Source organism: Leiobunum rupestre, chromosome 2 (assembly GCF_980474605.1).
Source record: "Leiobunum rupestre chromosome 2, qqLeiRupe1.1.hap1, whole genome shotgun sequence".
Classification (NCBI taxonomy): Eukaryota; Metazoa; Arthropoda; class Arachnida; order Opiliones; family Sclerosomatidae; genus Leiobunum; species Leiobunum rupestre.
Genome location: NC_143385.1, coordinates 83063563 through 83082237, shown reverse-complemented (window position 1 = coordinate 83082237; position 18675 = coordinate 83063563). Strand labels below are relative to the sequence as shown.

Here is an 18675-nt window from a genome sequence, read left to right as displayed (position 1 = left end):
AATTTGAACAAAGAAGGTTTGTTCAATATAGAACATCTAAGTTCAATATTGAACCATAAACCATCGTTCTTTATCGAACGAATATTTTTTGTTCATTTTAGAACAAAATGGCGTTCTGTTACAGGGACAACCTTCTGAACGGCGATTTGTTCAAATTTGAACAATTTTTTTTAACAGTGTATGAGAAAATTGCGCTTAAAGACCGAGAACAGAGCGAATTTCCACCCCCTTTTATCCTCTACTCAATTTTTTGACGAGTGACAACTGATTGACATCTCTGACAGCTTGAGTGACCGCCTGGACAATTCAATGTATTGTAGCTTACCTCTTTTTTTATGCTCATTGTATATATTCTATTCAAAAACAGTCAGAGCCGTCGGTCAAGCTGTCCACGCTGTCATTCAATATTGCGGGGGTCAAAATTAGCGCACGAGAAAATGGAATCTCTGTTCTCGGCCTTTGAGGAACAATAATCCGCATCAATTACGGGAGAAAAACCACGCCTCGGGTCTAGGCGGGCAATACAGTCGGTACATCACGATAGCGGAGGCTGTAGATTTCCCCAAATACTCTCCGTAAAACTTCAATTATCTCTCGGAGGTAGTCCTGGAGTAAGGACTAGGCCTACCAACCGCAAAACATTTTTGTGTACACGAAAACAAAAACAGAATACTAAATATCTTATTATCTGCCCTGTTTTATTTGTCTAACCAGACATCTCTTAGTTTTTGAAAACCGTCTTAGTTTTAAAACCACTGATTTACAGTGAATATTCAGTTATTGAAATAGCTCAAATTATGTCACTGAAAAAATCAGTAAAAATCCATAGGGTCCCTCCTCAAAATCTGCCTACTTACAAGGAGACTAAACGAGGTGTAACTCATCGATTTTGTTTAAATTCAGGGATTAAGTAGATCTTCATGTAACTTAAAAAACCCCAAAGGGAAAAAATGCGATGGGCTTTAGTTTTACCATGGCAACCGAAAACGTTTTTGACAACTAAAATATTATATTTCTCTATGTAAATTAACATGGCAAATCGAAGTGAAATTATTCAAAATTTCAAAGATTTTTTTTAAACAAAGGTGGTAAAATTTGGGTAAATATCTAATTTTGGGTAGATATCTCATTTTGGTTAAATATCTCATTTTGGGTAAATATATAATTTTTGCATAAATATAAAATTTTGGGTAAATATCTAATTTTGGGTAAATATCTAATTTTGGGTAAATATCTAATTTTGGGTAAATATCTAATTTTGGGTAAATATCTAATTTAGGGTAAATATCTAATTTAGGGTAAATATCTAATTTAGGGTAAATATCTAATTTTGGGTAAATATCTAATTTTGGGTAAATATCTAATTTTGGGTAAATATCTAATTTTGGGTAAATTTCTAAATTTGGGTAAATATAGAAATTTGAGTAATATTTTTGGTAAATATTTTAATTCAGGTAAATATCTAAAATTTGGTAAAAAGTTAAATTTAAATAATTGAATCGAATTTAGGTAAGTATTTAAAATTGCGTATTTAAATTTGATTAAGTATTTTAAATTGGGTATTTAAATTTGGGTGAATATTTTAATTCGGGTAAATATCTGAATTCGGGTAAATATCTGAATTCGGGTAAATATCTAAATTTTGGTAAATATCTGAATTCGGGTAAATATCAAAATATTGGTAAACTTCTAAATTTGGGGTCATTCCACGACAAATTTACCAAATGTTTTGGAATTTTTCACCCCAACCTTTTTAGACTTGGATAAAAATTAGTCTTAAGGGTTATTCTGGGTGATAAAACCGAATAAATTTGGGTAAAAATCTAAATTCAAATGGTTTAATTGGGTAAATTTACTATAAATATCTAAATTCAGGTGAATTGGTTAAATTCATATCAAATATCTAAATTTGGTTAGATTGATCAGGTACTTTAATTTATGTAAATTCATAACTAATGTCTAAATTTGTTTAGATTTATCAGGTACTGGAAATTGGATAAAATGTTATCAGGTACTGTGAATTGGATGACATTTTATCAGGTTATTTAATTCGAAAAGCTTTATTAAGTACGCGTAAAATTTTTAATCAAAATTTAGATATTTACACAATTTATATATTTACCCGAATTAAAATATTTACCCAAATTTAAATACCCAATTTTAAATACTTACTCAAATTTAAATACTTACCCAAATTTAAATTATTACCTAAATTCAATTTAAGTATTTTCCATACTTAGATATTTACCTGAATTTATATATTTACCAAAATTTACATATTTACCTGAATTAAAATATTTACAAAAATTTAAGTACTTACCCAAATTATTACTCAAATTTAAATCCAAATCCAAATTGAAATACCCAATTTTAAATACTTACTCAAATTTAAATACTTACCTAAATTCAATTTAAATATTTAAATTTAAATATTTATCAAATTTTAGATATTTACCTGATTTAAAATATTTACCAAATTTTAGATATTTACCTGATTTAAAATATTTACCAAATTTTAGATATTTACCTGATTTAAAATATTTACCAAATTTTAGATATTTACCTGATTTAAAATATTTACCAAATTTTAGATATTTACCTGATTTAAAATATTTACCAAATTTTAGATATTTACCTGATTTAAAATATTTACCAAATTTTAGATATTTACCTGATTTAAAATATTTACCAAATTTTAGATATTTACCTGATTTAAAATATTTACCAAATTTTAGATATTTACCCAAATTATTACTCAAATTTCTATATTTACCCAAAATATATATTTACCCAAAATTAGATATTTACCCCAAATATATATTTACCCAAAATATATATTTACCCAAAATATATATTTACCCAAAATATATATTTACCCAAAATATATATTTACCCAAAATATATATTTACCCAAATATATATATTTACCCAAAATTAGATATTTAAACAAAATGAGATATTTACCCAAAGTAAGATATTTACCCAAAATGAGATATTCTGTGTAAGCTTTTCGTTAATTTTCAAATTAAAATAAACCATTGCAGTAAGCCCCCGTTGCCCAATGGATAAGGCGTTGATCTCCTAAACCGAAGATTGCGAGTACGAGTCCCGCCGGGGTGCGAGTATCTTACGTTTTGGCTCGTATCGACTGGATTCTATGTAGGCTTTTCGTTAATTTTCAAATTAAAATAGACTATTAGTGAAAGTCCCCGTGGCCCAATGGATAAGGCGTTGGTCTCCTAAACCGAAGATTGCGAGTATCTTACGTTTTGGCTCGTATCGACTGGATTCTATGTAGGCTTCTCGTTAATTTTTAAATTAAAATAATCTATTACTGAAAGCCCCCGTGGCCCAATGGATAAGGCGTTGGTCTCCTAAACCGAAGATTGCGAGTACGAGTCCCGCCGGGGGTGCGAGTATCTTACGTTTTGGCTCGTATCTGCTGGATTCTATGTAGGCTTTTCATTAATTTTCAAATTAAAATGAACTATTACTGAAAGCCCCCGTGGCCCAATGGATAAGGCGTTGGTCTCGAGTAGCGTTTGAGCTTTCGGAGAGTGCAGGTCGTTCGATTTGGCTCTCCGTGTTTCGTCGCGCTAAGCCTAAGCTTGCTTTTTGCCGGTTTATTTATTATCTGTTGTTATTCGTTAATTTAATTTAATTTACTAGTTGTTAATTTTTTAATCTCGTCAGCCCTCCTGGGTGTTTGTACCCAGTTTTGAAGTTGTGTCTACGGCGGTTATGGCGAACTTTGGTACGGAGTGTGCTTCTTCTCTAGTTGCTACTGATGACGGGGGTTATATTCTGACCTTGAAGACTTTGGCTGATGTCGCTGGTGCTATAGATTCTGGCTTGGATATTGATGGTGAGATATATGAAATTTCAAGCGTTTCTGCGAAGACTTTGACTGTCGCTTTTTCGGATTTACCTGAGTTCGTGACTGATGACGCCATTCTCTCGAAGTTGACGTCGCTTGGCTGCGAAATTAAAGGTCCAATCATTTGCCATAAAAAAATCATCTTTCTATTATGGAATGCGTACCGTTCGATTAACCTTACCTGGGGGTCTGTCTTCGTTACCGTATCGCCTGAAGGTAGCCGATGCTGTAGGTCGGGAAAAGTTTTACGCGGTACGGCACGATTCTCAGTTAAAAATTTGTAATAAGTGTTATTCTCCTCACCATATTTATCGCCAATGTCCGGATTTCAAGTGCTTTAAGTGCCAGAAGCAGGGACATATTGTTCGGGAGTGTCCATTATGGCCCCGGATGGCGTCTCGCGATTTAGAAGCGGCGTCTGGCGGTGGTGGTGACGGTGAAGCGATGGTCGTCGATCCTGCCTCAATAGCTATTCCTCAAGGTTCTCCGGTCCGGGATGGTAGCGGTAACTCTTCCGTCGTCGGTGCCGGTCTCAAATCTGATCCGCGTCGGAGTGCTAAGCATTCGTTGTCGTCTAGTGATGGTGATTTCGGTAAGGAGTTGTCTTCTAAATCTGGCTCTGCTTCGAAAGTTTCAAAGGTTCCCAATGCCATGCGTCTGTACCCTTTTGAGGGTCATCGCCGGCCTTCTTGGTGGCCCAAGGAGGTAGTTTGGCCTCCATCTTCGGAGAACGAATTTTATGCTCGGGCGTGTCGGTATCAGGGGCAGCCTGTTACCAGTCCTCTGTATAAGGACTTTGTGATCCCGGACGATTACGGCTTTAAAATGTGAGACTTTCCTATTTCCTAAGTATTCTCGGTAGTTGCTTTTCTTGTCCGGATTATCGTTGTTCAATTGATTTATAGGCCATTTTTGTTTCTGCCTTTTTTGTTCTTTAAGTTATTGCACTACTTGTTTTTGCCTGCTGTTACAGTAACTATTTGCCTTTTCTGCTTTTTACTAATTTTTTTGGTTGTCGATAAATATTACTATCCGTTTCGTTTTTTATATCCATTGTTCATTATTCTTTCGGTTATGTTGTTACTTTACCCGCCATGCCAAGGGTCACGTTGCGATCATTGTACACTTTCTAACCGTGGTAATTATGTATATTTTTTCTGTTTTTTGTACGAAGATTATTTAATATTTCTGTTAATTCTTATTATTTATTTCGATTGTCTGTACCATACACTAACAGTTTACTTTTAATGAGATAATTAAAAAAAAAAGGCGTTGGTCTCCTAAACCGAAGATTGCGAGTTCGAGTTCCGCCGGGGGTGCGAGTATCTTACATTTTGGCTCGTATCTGCTGGATTCTATGTAGGCTTTTCGTTAATTTTCAAATTAAAATAAACTATTTTTTAAAAGCGCCCGTGGCCTAATGGATAAGGCGTTGGTCTCCTAAACCGAAGATTGCGAGTTCGAGTTCCGCCGGGGGTGCGAGTATCTTACGTTTTGGCTTGTATCTGCTGGATTCTATGTAGGCTTTTCGTTAATTTTCAAATTAAAATAAACTATTATCTGAAAGCCCCCGTGGCCTAATGGATAAGGCGTTGGTCTCTTAAACCAAAGATTGCGAGTTCGAATCCCGCCGGGGATACGAGTAACTTACGTTTTGGCTCGTATCTGCTGGATTCTATGTAGGCTTTTCGTTAATTTTCAAATTAAAATAGACTATTTTTTAAAAGCGCCCGTGGCCGAATGGATAAGGCGTTGGTCTCCTAAACCGAAGATTGCGAGTTCGAGTCCCACCAGGGGTAGGAGTAACTTTCGTTTTGGTTCGTATCTGCTGGATTCTATGTAGGCTTTTCGTTAATTTTCAAATTAAAATGAACTATTACTGAAAGCCCCCGTGGCCCAATGGATAAGGCGTTGGTCTCCTAATCCGAAGATTGCGAGTTCGAGTCCCGCCGGGGGTAGGAGTAACTTTCGTTTTGGCTCGTATCTGCTGGATTCTATGTAGGCTTTTCGTTAATTTTCAAATTAAAATAAACTATTTTTTGAAAGCCCCCGTGGCCCAATGGATAAGGCGTTGGTCTCTTAAACCGAAGATTTCGAGTTCGAGTCCCGCCGGGGGTAGGAGTAACTTTCGTTTTGGCTCGAATCTGCTGGATTCTGTGTAGGCTTTTCGTTAATTTTCAAATTAAAATAAACTATTTTTTAAAAGCGCCCGTGGCCGAATGGATAAGGCGTTGGTCTCCTAATCCGAAGATTGCGAGTTCGAGTCCCGCCGGGGGTAGGAGTAACTTTCGTTTTGGCTCGTATCTGCTGGATTCTATGTAGGCTTTTCGTTAATTTTCAAATTAAAATAAACTATTTTTTGAAAGCCCCCGTGGCCCAATGGATAAGGCGTTGGTCTCCTAAACCGAAGGTTGCGAGTTCGAGTCCCGCCGGGGGTACGAGTAACTTTCGTTTTGGCTCGAAATGACTCAACCAGAGATTATTATATTTTTAGTATGCTGTAGAGGCGGTGTGCTGAGTTATTGCTCCAATAATGTGGGGGTCACTGTCTTGTTGATCAGAGCGGTTCGAACTGTGAATTGTGGTTGAAATGACGGCGCTAATGGTTTTGTTGCCTAGCTCCGCTGGTTTAGAGTTGCAATTGCTTTCGAAATGACCCCGACGACCGCACCAGCCACAGGTGGAATTTATGGCAGGGCAGCTGAAACGTCCCCGAGGATGTGGAAACGGACCGCCGCAATTATAGCAAGCCAGCGAAGTGATCTTATCCGTTGGGTGGCTGCTCAAAGTGGGAATTTCAAAGTTTTGTGCAGCTTGTAGACCCTGTGGTTGCGCTAACCGTGGTTGCGAAGGTAGATAATAATATGGGAAGAATCCCGGAAATAGGAAGAAACGGTTATCTTGTTGCTGCGGTCTCAAAGCAGGGGAATATGGAGTGAACCCTTCACAAGGGAAAGGCTGGTAGAAGGATTGAGCCGGTGACTGTATGGTTCCTGGCAGAAGTTGTTGGTGTGTGATTGACGGAAAGTCTGGCGAGTATCCAGAAAGGTGGTCTGGGCGCAACGGGATTTGTTGTACACTGAGAGAAAAAACCGTAGTTTTAACAGAACATTTTTACATGAAAATATGATGCAACACGTTGACAGAATAGTCCTGTAAATATTACCGGGTTTTGGTATTTTTTAAAGATAATATTTCCAGGAATAACGTGTATTCTTTAAGAAAGGTATTTACCGTAAAAAGTACCGAAGAGGTACGTAAAAACCTTTAGCACACTTTAAATCTGTATAAATTACAGGGGAAATGTCTGTGAATTTGTCAGTGCACATTGCAAAATTAACATAACTATAATGCTTTCGCTAAGTAAGTTAGCTTACGTTAAAAGTACAGTTTGATGTCGTAAATACGTTTTATGTAATTGAAACATGTATGTTTTACATATATGGGAAGCTAAAATATACATGTTTGAAGGGAAAAATTCACAAGTTCATAACGAGAACTTTTAATGAAAATTCAATTTTAAATATTTTAGACCACATTTATTACATAACACCATAAGTTTATTTTCGCAACGCTATTTTTTAATGACAGTATGTTTTTCTAATAAAAATATATTTTAAATTTAAAAGTATACTCTTACTTTTACCAAATAATAATAAACTATTCAGTTGAAACCAGTGGCGTAGTTAGGGGGGCACAGGTGGTGGTAGAAATGCGGAACTCGTTGATCCACCATAAACATGGAACTACGTACTCCCTTTAAGGTAATAATGTTTATCTCTCCAATATACAGTTGGAAGTGCTGTATAATTTACGGGTAGTCACGTTTATTACATAGAAGAATATGTAAAATATACAGTTTGAAGTACGGCATATTTGACGGGTAGTCACGTTTATTACATTGCAGAATATTGTTAAGAAATTATGAGATGGTGTCTAAGTTTAACTGTGAAGAACCCTGTGATCTTGTTCAAAACCGCACTCGTACCCGTGAAACTAATCAACAACCCTAGGCATGGACATCAGGCCCTGTCTCTAGGGATTGAATCGTTTGAGCACGAAGGCGTCAGTACTATCCGCCCTATGGCCATTGACACTGGCTATTTATATCGAGTGAGAGCGCGGCGGGGGGATCGGAACAGGGCACACAATATATTAAAAAATATATTTACAAAGGTTATTTATATTTACAGGTAAAAGGTCTAAATGTTATTTTTATCTTAACAATATGTAAAATATACAGTACTGCATATTTGACGGGTAGTCATGTTTATTATATTGCAGAATGTGTGAAATATACAGTTGGAAGTATTGTATAATTTACGGGTACTCATGTTTATTATATTGAAGAATGTGTAAAATATACAGTTGGAAGTACTGTTTTAGTAAAGACAAAGCTACGGTTGTAATCGGTGGGCATTCCACCTTTGCAAAAATCGTTCTACATGTAGTTACTTTCTGATTTCTATGTTTATAGTTTGACTTATACTTCGTACGCAAGGTATCCAACCCTGTTCGCACGGCCTCGTAGTGACCTAGAAGCCCAACTTAAATAGGATAAATTATAGTAAAATCCCAATTTGTAACGTTTTCGAAAGGAAAATCCTACGGATAATGCCAAGATCCTGGATAAATGCCAAGGAGTGGCAACATTGTTCGAGAGTTTGAAGAAACGAAGTTCTACGATCTAAGAATCTACATTTTTCTTGCAAAGACTATTAATACGCTTCGCTAACTAGACAGACGTCGCCCTACAAAAAAATTGTTACCACATTAAAAACACAGGACGAGCTTCTGATCAGCCGTTAGAGGCGCCAGTAGTAGCACTGCTGAAGTGCAGAACAAACGTCGACCATCGTATGCGGACGCCGAAAATAAAAGAAAATTAATCGTTATGTCGATCAGTACAAAAAGGTCAACAAAAGTACAATAAGTTCCTTCTTTTGCCTGGAATTCAGCAACTTAAATCATTAGCGTATCACAGCAATAATTCAAATATTGATGATTAAAGAGTGACGAAAACGTCATTGAATAAAATATTAGAGATTTTTTTATACTTCGTAACAGGAATGTACCCTCGGAGAGATAAAAATTAGTACCTTAAAGGGAGTACGTAGTTCCATGTTTATGGTGGATCAACGAGTTCCGCATTTCTACCACCAGGTTTAACAAAGCTAGGAGTGTTTGGTGCTAGTTACCTAAGAACGAGTTTTAGCAGAAGATTTTGGGATTTCAGTGAGCGCTTATAATAATAAATGTAACGTTCCACCCAGTAGCGTAGCCGGGATTTAATTTCGGAGGGGGCACACAATGGGAACAAATAAAATACATAAATTGTATATACACGTGCCACCTGTGCCCCCCTAACTACGCCACTGGTTTCAACTGAATAGTTTATTATTATTTGGTAAAAGTAAGAGTATACTTTTAAATTTAAAATATATTTTTATTAGAAAAACATACTGTCATTAAAAAATAGCGTTGCGAAAATAAACTTATGGTGTTATGTAATAAATGTGGTCTAAAATATTTAAAATTGATTTTTCATTAAAAGTTCTCGTTATGAACTTGTGAATTTTTTCCTTCAAACATGTATATTTTAGCTTCCCATATATGTAAAACATACATGTTTCAATTACATAAAACGTATTTACGACATCAAACTGTACTTTAAACGTAAGCTAACTTACTTAGCGAAAGCATTATAGTTATGTTAATTTTGCAATGTGCACTGACAAATTCACAGACATTTTCCCTGTAATTTATACAGATTTAAAGTGTGCTAAAGGTTTTTACGTACCTCTTCGGTACTTTTTACGGTAAATACCTTTCTTAAAGAATACACGTTATTCCTGGAAATATTATCTTTAAAAAATACCAAAACCCGGTAATATTTACAGGACTATTCTGTCAACGTGTTGCATCATATTTTCATGTAAAAATGTTCTGTTAAAACTACGGTTTTTTCTTTCAGTGCAGTTCGTAGGATTTGGCGATAGTAAGTAGGTGCCGGGAGAAGTGGCTCACTCCTGTAATCCCAGGCGTCCGGGAGGCAGAGTTTGTGGAAGGCCGTGTGAGGACGACTACCAATCCCCCAACGGGTGGACGGGATACTTCCGCCACGGGTGTCCCCACCCCCTGTCCCCACGTATCCCCCCGTTGGCGTGGCCGTTACACATATCTCACCTTGATTAATCAGTTATTGTGTGTGTGCTGGTGTCTAAGGCCTCGGGTCGACACCGATGTTTGTGTATCTCAAAAAAAAAGTAGTAAGTAGGTCGTCTAAGGTGATATACAAGTACGTATAATATGTCGAAAAATTTCAAGGTAAAACCACAGCTTAGAGACAAAGTTCGTAAACGTGTATGATACTTTTCAATCGTTTTTGTATCCTGTTCAGAGCTTGTAGCGCAACAGTGTAGACATCTTGTTGAGCGGCTGGTGCGGGCACGACGACGGTTTCAAAGATGTCTTGTACCTCGTCCCCGGCGTAGTAAAGTAGTAGTGATTGTTTCCTTGTTGTGTCTGTAATGCCGAGCGCCGAGATCAACGTTTCGAAACGTTTAATCCATTTAGTCCATCGAGGAGCGAGAGATTCCCGGGACTCGCCATTATTTGAAAATTGGATAATTTGGGAAAAAGATGTTAAAGCGAAGATAATCCCATCTCCGATCAGGCTATTATAGTTTAAATAAACCAAAATAAGCTTTATATAATGTTGAATAATTTATTGCCCTGATATTGGGTCCATCCATTTTCGTTAAAATTGACGTATTTTTAAATAACGTTTTAGCGCGCGACACTACAGGTTCAAGTCTTGGGCACACAGCCTTCTTTGCGTGCTTTTTTGACATGTAGAGGTATTTTGTTTTTCACGCGCAAAATGAATTTTAAAAGACGTCAATATTAGGCCCGAATGTCTCTTTATATTATATTATTTTTTTAAAAGCTCAGTGCGAGACGCACAAGGAATTCCGCGTGTTTTATCCTTTTTAAATTTAAAACTCCGAAGCCATTACAATAGTTATGAAATAATTTGCACTTACCGTTAGAAATTTAAACATGTAAATAACGCACTTTTTCTGTTTGACGTAGTTATTTACTAGTTGACCTAACTCGAATTAACTGATCTAGTTGGGTCAAAAAGGTGGTTCGGGTGAAAAGGGCTTTGCCAATTAATCCAATTCATCAAACTTGAACGAAGAAATTTAACGAAAACGTCGTGACATACAATCGATACACGCGCTAGACCTATATTTCAATTTTAAACTTTTGTGAAAACAGCCTTTAAAGTAAAGACAAACACGTGACGAAATAATATTAAAGCGTATCTTCCAATCTAGGAGCTTTCACAAAGCCAATCTAGAGGCTGGACATGTGTCAGATTTATAGCCCGGTGTACCCGGTTAGATTTAAACCACACCACCGGAGGTCTGTCATCATTATGCCCTACGCCAGCGTCCACAGACCCGGACAGGCGGCAAAACCAGCATGGGTAGCAGAACCCCACTACTGATGGTCGCGCCCTTGACGCAAGCCACTCAACCCAGCAGAAGGTGCAGCAATGGGTCGACCAGCCCCCACTTCGCACACAGCAGTGGGAATAAGAGTGGATGCTCTGGCAACGCCAGCCGGCACCCAACCTAGAAAGGTAGAGAGCCAAGCCCTTCGGAAGGAGCGCCTAAAGGGGAACGGCGGGCACACAGCAGCCCGCATAACCCGGCACAGCTGGCACCGGATATCCCGGTGGAGCTCCAAAAGCAGGCAACTCAATCCGCCGAGACGGCCAGGTTGCCCGGCCCCTCTCCGTTAGCCTGGGCCGAAGCCCAGTTACCAGCCCACACCGGACCGAAGTCGGAGGTGGAGATAGGACCATTTGGACGGAGCTAACATCTCCCAGTGCGCCACCGCCCGTGCTGGGTTACAAGAGCCGGACCCTGACTCCCCGGTAAAGCCACCAGTTATTGCACACTTCGACCCCTCGTGGGCCCCAAGCTAGAGGCTGGTGACCTCTATTAGACTAATTTGAAACGGCTTTTAATATTTTTAAAAGATTACTAGCAGTTTCAATTTAGTTCAATAGAGGTCGCCAGCTACTTGAATAACTTCGCTGAAAGTTAATTTGAATTAATTTCATAGTTGACTTTTATTTAAAAATCAAAACTTCAAAAGCCATTGTTTCAATAATTTCGGTGGGTAATTTCTAGAAAAATATGCAGTGCCGCAGATAATTAAAAGTTTGTATTTGTCTGTGGCCTTCGGGTGTCCTTCTTTACTAAATCTTATACTGAGTAGCCTCTCCCGTAGAAATTCTATACACCTTGACCTGCGAACATGAAATGAAGTAAAGACGGACCCCGAAAAGTGTAGACAAGTACAAAGCCCTTAGAACACTTTTCAACAGCTCGGCGTGAAATTTGAAATTTAAATTCCTATTAATAGCAAAAATTAATATTTAATGGTGAACTTAGAGAGCGTCTGCGTGCCTATTAATTCGAGTACTAAATGGCGCCCATCCATTTTAGCACCCTTGGCGGGAGCCAACCCCACCACAGTTTTGCTACAGATCTCTGGCTTAAAGTGGGTCTCCTGGGCAATAGGTTTAAGCTTTTTGAACGCCAAACGGCGCCCCTTACTCTCACGCGCCCTTGGCGGGGTTGGCCCCCGCCAATGCCTAGTTACTGCACTGCTTATACACCATTCATATTGAAATTGAAATTAAGGGCAATAACATGTTTAATATTATCATTTCATTCGGTGTTCTACTGCCCAAAACTACGAGGTTTTATCTTGAAAATACACCCAATCTGGCACCGATTGGCACCCAAATCTAATTATAACGCCGACACTACTTTTAAAGATCCCAAGGATCTAGACAAAATTTGCGTCATTAATCCTGAAAATGCCGTTCACTAATTTACTTTCAGTTGCAACCACCAGCCTATGATCCTTCAAAAATATCAGCGCCAATAGAAATGTACTCTAGCGTCGCGGATGAAGTCGCCACTCCAGGAATCGTTGAATTTTTTAGAAGCAAATTGAACAGCGTTATTTTTGACTACGTCATTCCCAGAGAACTCGGTTTCACCCACTGTGGGTTTACACTCGGGATGACTGCTAAGGATTTGGTGTACTCGAAAGTAGTTGATCGACTGAATAAAGATTTTCATTGCTATTTGTGTGGTTATTTGAACGGGTTCTCGAACATTACGCTTCTTTCTGCTCTATGGAATATACAGTGCTTACTCTAAATATCACAACGATATAACCAAAAATAATAGGGGGAGAAAGTCTGGCTCTTGGGTCCAACCGCACGACGTCTTATTTGAGGTGTAATTTTTTTAGGCTTCGGAAATGACTTTCCCCTCGCCTCTTTACAGGGACACAAAGGTATCGGTTGTACTCCGCCACGATGAAAAATAGTTCTCTATATAATACGTGAATATTAAACTTTTGCTTTCGATAATTTAGTTAATTTATTTCCTAAATAAAGTAGATATATGATAAACTAAAATGCGACATTTTAAAAATAATAACACGACTTTTGAAAAGAAATAAACCGTAACTAGAATAACGCACACTTAAATCGTGGAGAGTGTGGCGCCATCTAAGAGCAGAGATCGGGACTAATTGGTAAATCTACGATGTTAAGGCCTAAGAATTTGCAAGTTTAACTGAAATAATAGCTATAGCTACGAGCTTTTTTGTTTATTTTACAATTGATATAGGAATTAATTAAAATCAACTGTTATTGAAGGAAATAATGGTCAGAATTTGACAGAGAGACTATTTGAAATCGCGAGGCGGTTGTAATGGTCTCTGTTTTTTACATTTATATTCATATACCACAAAATTGGAATATTTAAAAAAGCGCGTGAATTATCAGCTCTTTAAAAGAGCGAGGAGCACGCGGGCTTTTGAAAAGGGAGTTTGATTCTGGATTTTAAAGATGGCAGTCTATAATAAATTTCGTTCAACCAAACTATTAAATCGAGTATTTCATTTTAATGAAAGACATTAAATTGTCGACGGAGATATCTTCGACACCCTAAACTAACGGAAAATTATCACATCGACGGACATTCATCACAACAACCGGACATTCTTCACACAACCGGACATTCCCAACACAAACGGACATTCATCCCACAACCGGACATTCTTCACACAACCGGACATTCCCAACACAAACGGACATTCTTCCAACAAACGAGGATTACACTATTCAGGACTATCCGATCACCCTATCTTCATTGGACTTCATCATACTTCAACTCGTTCCTGAAATTAAAGTTCAAACACATTTTTACCAACTATCAGCTTAGCGGAATATGGCATACCCAACACCTAACTTCCCATCATTCTCTATCGAAGAAAATCGGGATAACGTAGCGACTCGCTGGGAAAAATGGCTTCGACGTTTTACCACATTTTTCGCCGCTTTTGGAATCAACGATCCCTTGCGGAAAAAGTCAATGCTTTTGCACTACGCTGGTGACGAAGTCCAGGATATGTTTGATACTCTTACTATTCTACCGCCACCACCACAAGCAAATATTCCAGCTCCGGATGAGTATGATCTCACTATTCAAGCTCTAAACGCTCACTTTCTTCCACGCCGACACACGACTTACGAGGTTTTTAATTTCCGAGAGGCCAGACAGGGCGAATTTGAAAGTATTGATGATTTCCAAACTCGTCTACGGGCACTATCCAAAACCTGCGACTTCGCTGATACCGATACGGAAATTTGCGACATGTTATCCAAACTTGTACTTCGAAACATCTTCGCCGACAAGCACTTCGTGATCCCAACATAACGCTCGATGACCTACTAGCTTTAGCGAGATCGTACGAACCAGCAGAACTTCAAGCGAAAAACATGGAAAAACGGGAGAAATACGACCCCGCAGGTGTCAACGCTCTGAAACCTTCATTCATATCCAGTCAACCCTGTCAACAAACTTCTTCCCAACAGATTTTTACCCACCAACCTACTTGGCGCAACCCACCACCTACCCGCTTTCTGTAGCTCCAAGACAACACTTTCAATCTTCCTCTAACGTCCGACTACCCTCATCTCGAGCGATACAATTTCAGTCTTTATCGTGCTTCAACTGTGGAGGGTCATTTCCACACCCACAAGGAAGATTCCGTTGCCCTGCTATCAACGTGAACTGTAGCTGGTGTGGAAGGCGCGGACATTTTGAAACTTTTTGCAAAACCAAAGCAACGGAAAACCGCGTTCAGCCTACTCAACATACCGCTGCTACCCTCAATTTGGAAGAGCATGAAGATGACATTCAATTGGTGCAATACCCAGAAAAAACCCCTACTGAAGGAACTCTATATACATTAACAACGCATCAGCTTCAAAGTAACACACTCCCAAGAAAATCTCCACTTGTTCAAATATTCAATATCCGCGGAACCCACATGGAAGCACTTATTGACACGGGCGCTTCTGTGAATATCATAAACTACCTCACTTATTTACAACTTCATCCAACCCCAAATCTCGTTCCTCCTGCCATTAAAGTATATCCCTTCGCATCGCAAGAACCAATACCTTTGTATGGAACTTTCACTTCAGAAATATCGCACAACTCACGTCATTGTGAGGCTGTTTTTCACGTTCTAAATCCATCGAAGACGGCCTTTAATGTCATTGGCGCGACTACGCTTTGCGAGTTGAATATGATTCCTACGCTATTCACCATCAACTTACCAACCAATAACAACAACCCTAACTGGAATTATATTATAAACAAGTACAAAGATTTGTTTGAAGGACTGGGAAAACTGAAAAACTACCAGGCCCACTTTTATGTTGATCCCTCCATTTCACCCACAGTCGTTCGTCATCAACGCATCCCGTTCCACCAAAGGGAACTTGTCAAAAAGGAGATACAAAGTCTTTTGGACTCTGATATCATTGAACCAGCCACTGGCCCCACAACATGGCTCTCTCCACTGGTACTCGTACCAAAAAAGAACACTACGGAGATACGGATTTGTGTTGACATGCGTTTACCAAACCGAGCTATCCAACGTGAGCGTCACACTCCTCCTAAACTTGGGGATATTATTCTGTCTATGAATGGGATGAAAGTCTTCTCCCGTCTTGATCCTAACAAAGGATACCACCAAATTGAACTGGATGAGAAATCACGAGACATTACCACTTTCTCCACTCGCATGGGACCTTTTCGTTACAAACGGAGCTCTCTCGGCGGCCGAAATTTTTCAAAAGGCCATTGAAAACGTGATCAGAGGTATTGAGAACACCATAAACACAAGTACATGTTTTCAACGGGGAAATCCCAAACTGATAGAAGTTTCTCAACTTCTAACAGAAATATTTTACCGTAGTTAAATGTACAGAACTTATACGTCTTTTTCCTTTATTTGCGCAAAACAGTAAAGTCGAATATAATTTAAATAGAAAACACTTGTAAGTGAAAAAGTTACGAGTAACAGTAGAAATAACTGAACTTAAAAATACGATTTTGTTCTTCAAATTTTACTGAAATGGTGGACTGGGGAATGTGCTATTTCTCTACTAGCATGATCTGTAAAAAAATAGCAAGGCTTATGATTTTGGTCAAAACTTTTTAATTCTGTAAATGTTACGGATATACCTTAAAAGATTAACTGTAATTTTTACAAGCAACTCCATTAATTACAGTTGTACTACTTTAAGTTGTACTACTTTACAAAAATAATTTAGGTGCAGGCCAACAAATAGTTTTAAAGAGAAAACTGTGGAGAATACTCTAAATTGGCACAATTAAAATGGTTCGATCGAAAGTGAATTTATGGAGTCATGGAAAACCAGTTGGTACTACCTAATATTCATTTTGAGGATACTTTCATAAAATATTTTTCAAATATTAATCATTTATTATAATTTAGTATTCAACAACCCTTAGTTTTTTTTTAAATTGAAGGTTCAAAGATTTTACGAATGAAATTTTTTAAATAATCATAAATTTAGCCTTCGATAATTTCACCCCCTGCAGAAATTATGGCCTCAGCCAATGAAGCGATTACAAGAAAGTAAGCTCAAATGATTCTTTGTCGTGAGGTTGGTATCAGGCATTTGGTTAAACGTTGAGCGGTTTCGGGTCTGCGGTTCAGACAAATTGTAAGCAAAAATTTGCCAGACGTTTAGTCTACATTGTACTTGGTGGTGACGCAAGCATTTCCAATAAGGATTAAAATTATTTCACACTTTGCTTTTGAAGATATTAAATGAACGATCTCTCGTGAACTAACATTCATCGTTCATTGCGAGTGGTCGCAGAATTCACGAGAAACGTAACAGAACAAATTGAAAATGTCATTTCGGTGTTACATATATCCAATGTTCATGAAGGGCTTGATAAAGTGGCGCACGGTCACAAAGATGTGGAGGTCAGTGTCTTCCAAGTGGATATGGTCTCGTCCTTGTCGACGGAACTCCATATCTACATTTTCATTATTGTTGAAGTCAGAAACGACTTGAAGAACGTGCTGGTGAACTTTCTACCTGGGAAATGGTGATATCGAGCTGTCAAATAATGACCTTTAAAATTGGAAATTTGGGCAACCCCTATCGCAATATTGTTCAATAAGTGGGAAATCATATTTTGGGCACTGATGCAAAAACCAGTTAATATTATTTCGTGTCATTGTGTTTACATGCCCTAAAATTTCCATGAAACCGTTTTATTTAACATGGAATTAAAGTATTTAATTTTTGTGTAATATATTTAACAATGATAATCAGCTAAGCTAATAACCAAGCAAGTCAACTAGTGACTTGCAAAACCAATTACTGGTGGTCGGGTTAAATTGCCCTTCAAGACACGCGAACCAAAAGCTGCCTAAACACTTACTATTTACTGTTAACCTTAGCAAGTTATTATGGAAAGGGAAAACAGAAGATGAGGAAAAACCTAGAGCTATCCAACGATAATATTTTACAAAATGGTAAACATCTTGAAAATAATGAACTTGAGACAATGTTCTAACATAGATCAATTAAACCTAATTCTGGCACCACCATCATCATGTCGATCAACGTCCAGTTTGAGCTTGTTTATTTTTGCATTTCTTAAAGATGGGGTCTAGCGCGAACGCAGGACCCCGCAAACACAAATTGTACGCCCCATCGGTTAGCAAAATGCAACAGTTGGGGCCTCGCTCACTATCAAAAAATTTGAAAAGGGGCGGCCCATTGAGCTTTTTGCGGGGGGCTCTAAGTTCTCAGTTACGCCACTGATTGGACTTTTGAAAATACCATACTAAACCAACTTAAATTTGACGTTGGAGTTTTATTATCGCGATGAAGCGTTCGACATTCTGTAGAGGTCGGTAACGGTTAATCATTATCCATGTTTAAATGGATTTTTTTCGGGAAAAAATGTTCACAAAGAAATTTACCGGTTAATATTTCGGAAAACGATTAAAAAACATGTATTATTTGGAAAATTTGAGCTTTTTATCGAAAAAACGTCGTTTTTTCCGATTAATTTTACAAATTTATCAAAAAATTAATCGGATAATACAGATCAAAACGTTTTACGAATAATTTTGCGAGCTTTATCTATTGAATAAAAGTTAACCATCCCCGACCTCAAGACATTCCAAGCGTTCACTTATAAAACTGCCCGATCTAACAACTAAACATTACCACTTTAAAATCTTTCAATAAAGCTTGTTACTTATCGACTTTCAGGGCTAATCACGCGAAATATAGAGCGCTTAATGAGCTTTGAATAGAACACCCTGTAGATCCGACAACGCCAGCCGTA

At 38.0% G+C, this 18675-nt stretch overlaps 4 non-coding genes across 4 annotated transcripts; all 4 read left to right on the top strand.

The window, feature by feature from the left end:
• The first annotated feature begins 5443 nt into the window (after positions 1–5443).
• Positions 5444–5516, top strand: TRNAK-CUU (transfer RNA lysine (anticodon CUU)). The gene has a single exon. It is a non-coding gene; the product is annotated as a tRNA-Lys (tRNA).
• A 246-nt stretch (positions 5517–5762) lies between these two features.
• TRNAR-CCU (transfer RNA arginine (anticodon CCU)) lies at positions 5763–5835 on the top strand. The gene has a single exon. It is a non-coding gene; the product is annotated as a tRNA-Arg (tRNA).
• Positions 5836–6082: 247 nt separating this feature from the next.
• Positions 6083–6155, top strand: TRNAR-CCU (transfer RNA arginine (anticodon CCU)). The gene has a single exon. It is a non-coding gene; the product is annotated as a tRNA-Arg (tRNA).
• An 87-nt stretch (positions 6156–6242) lies between these two features.
• TRNAR-CCU (transfer RNA arginine (anticodon CCU)) lies at positions 6243–6315 on the top strand. The gene has a single exon. It is a non-coding gene; the product is annotated as a tRNA-Arg (tRNA).
• Positions 6316–18675: the final 12360 nt, after the last annotated feature.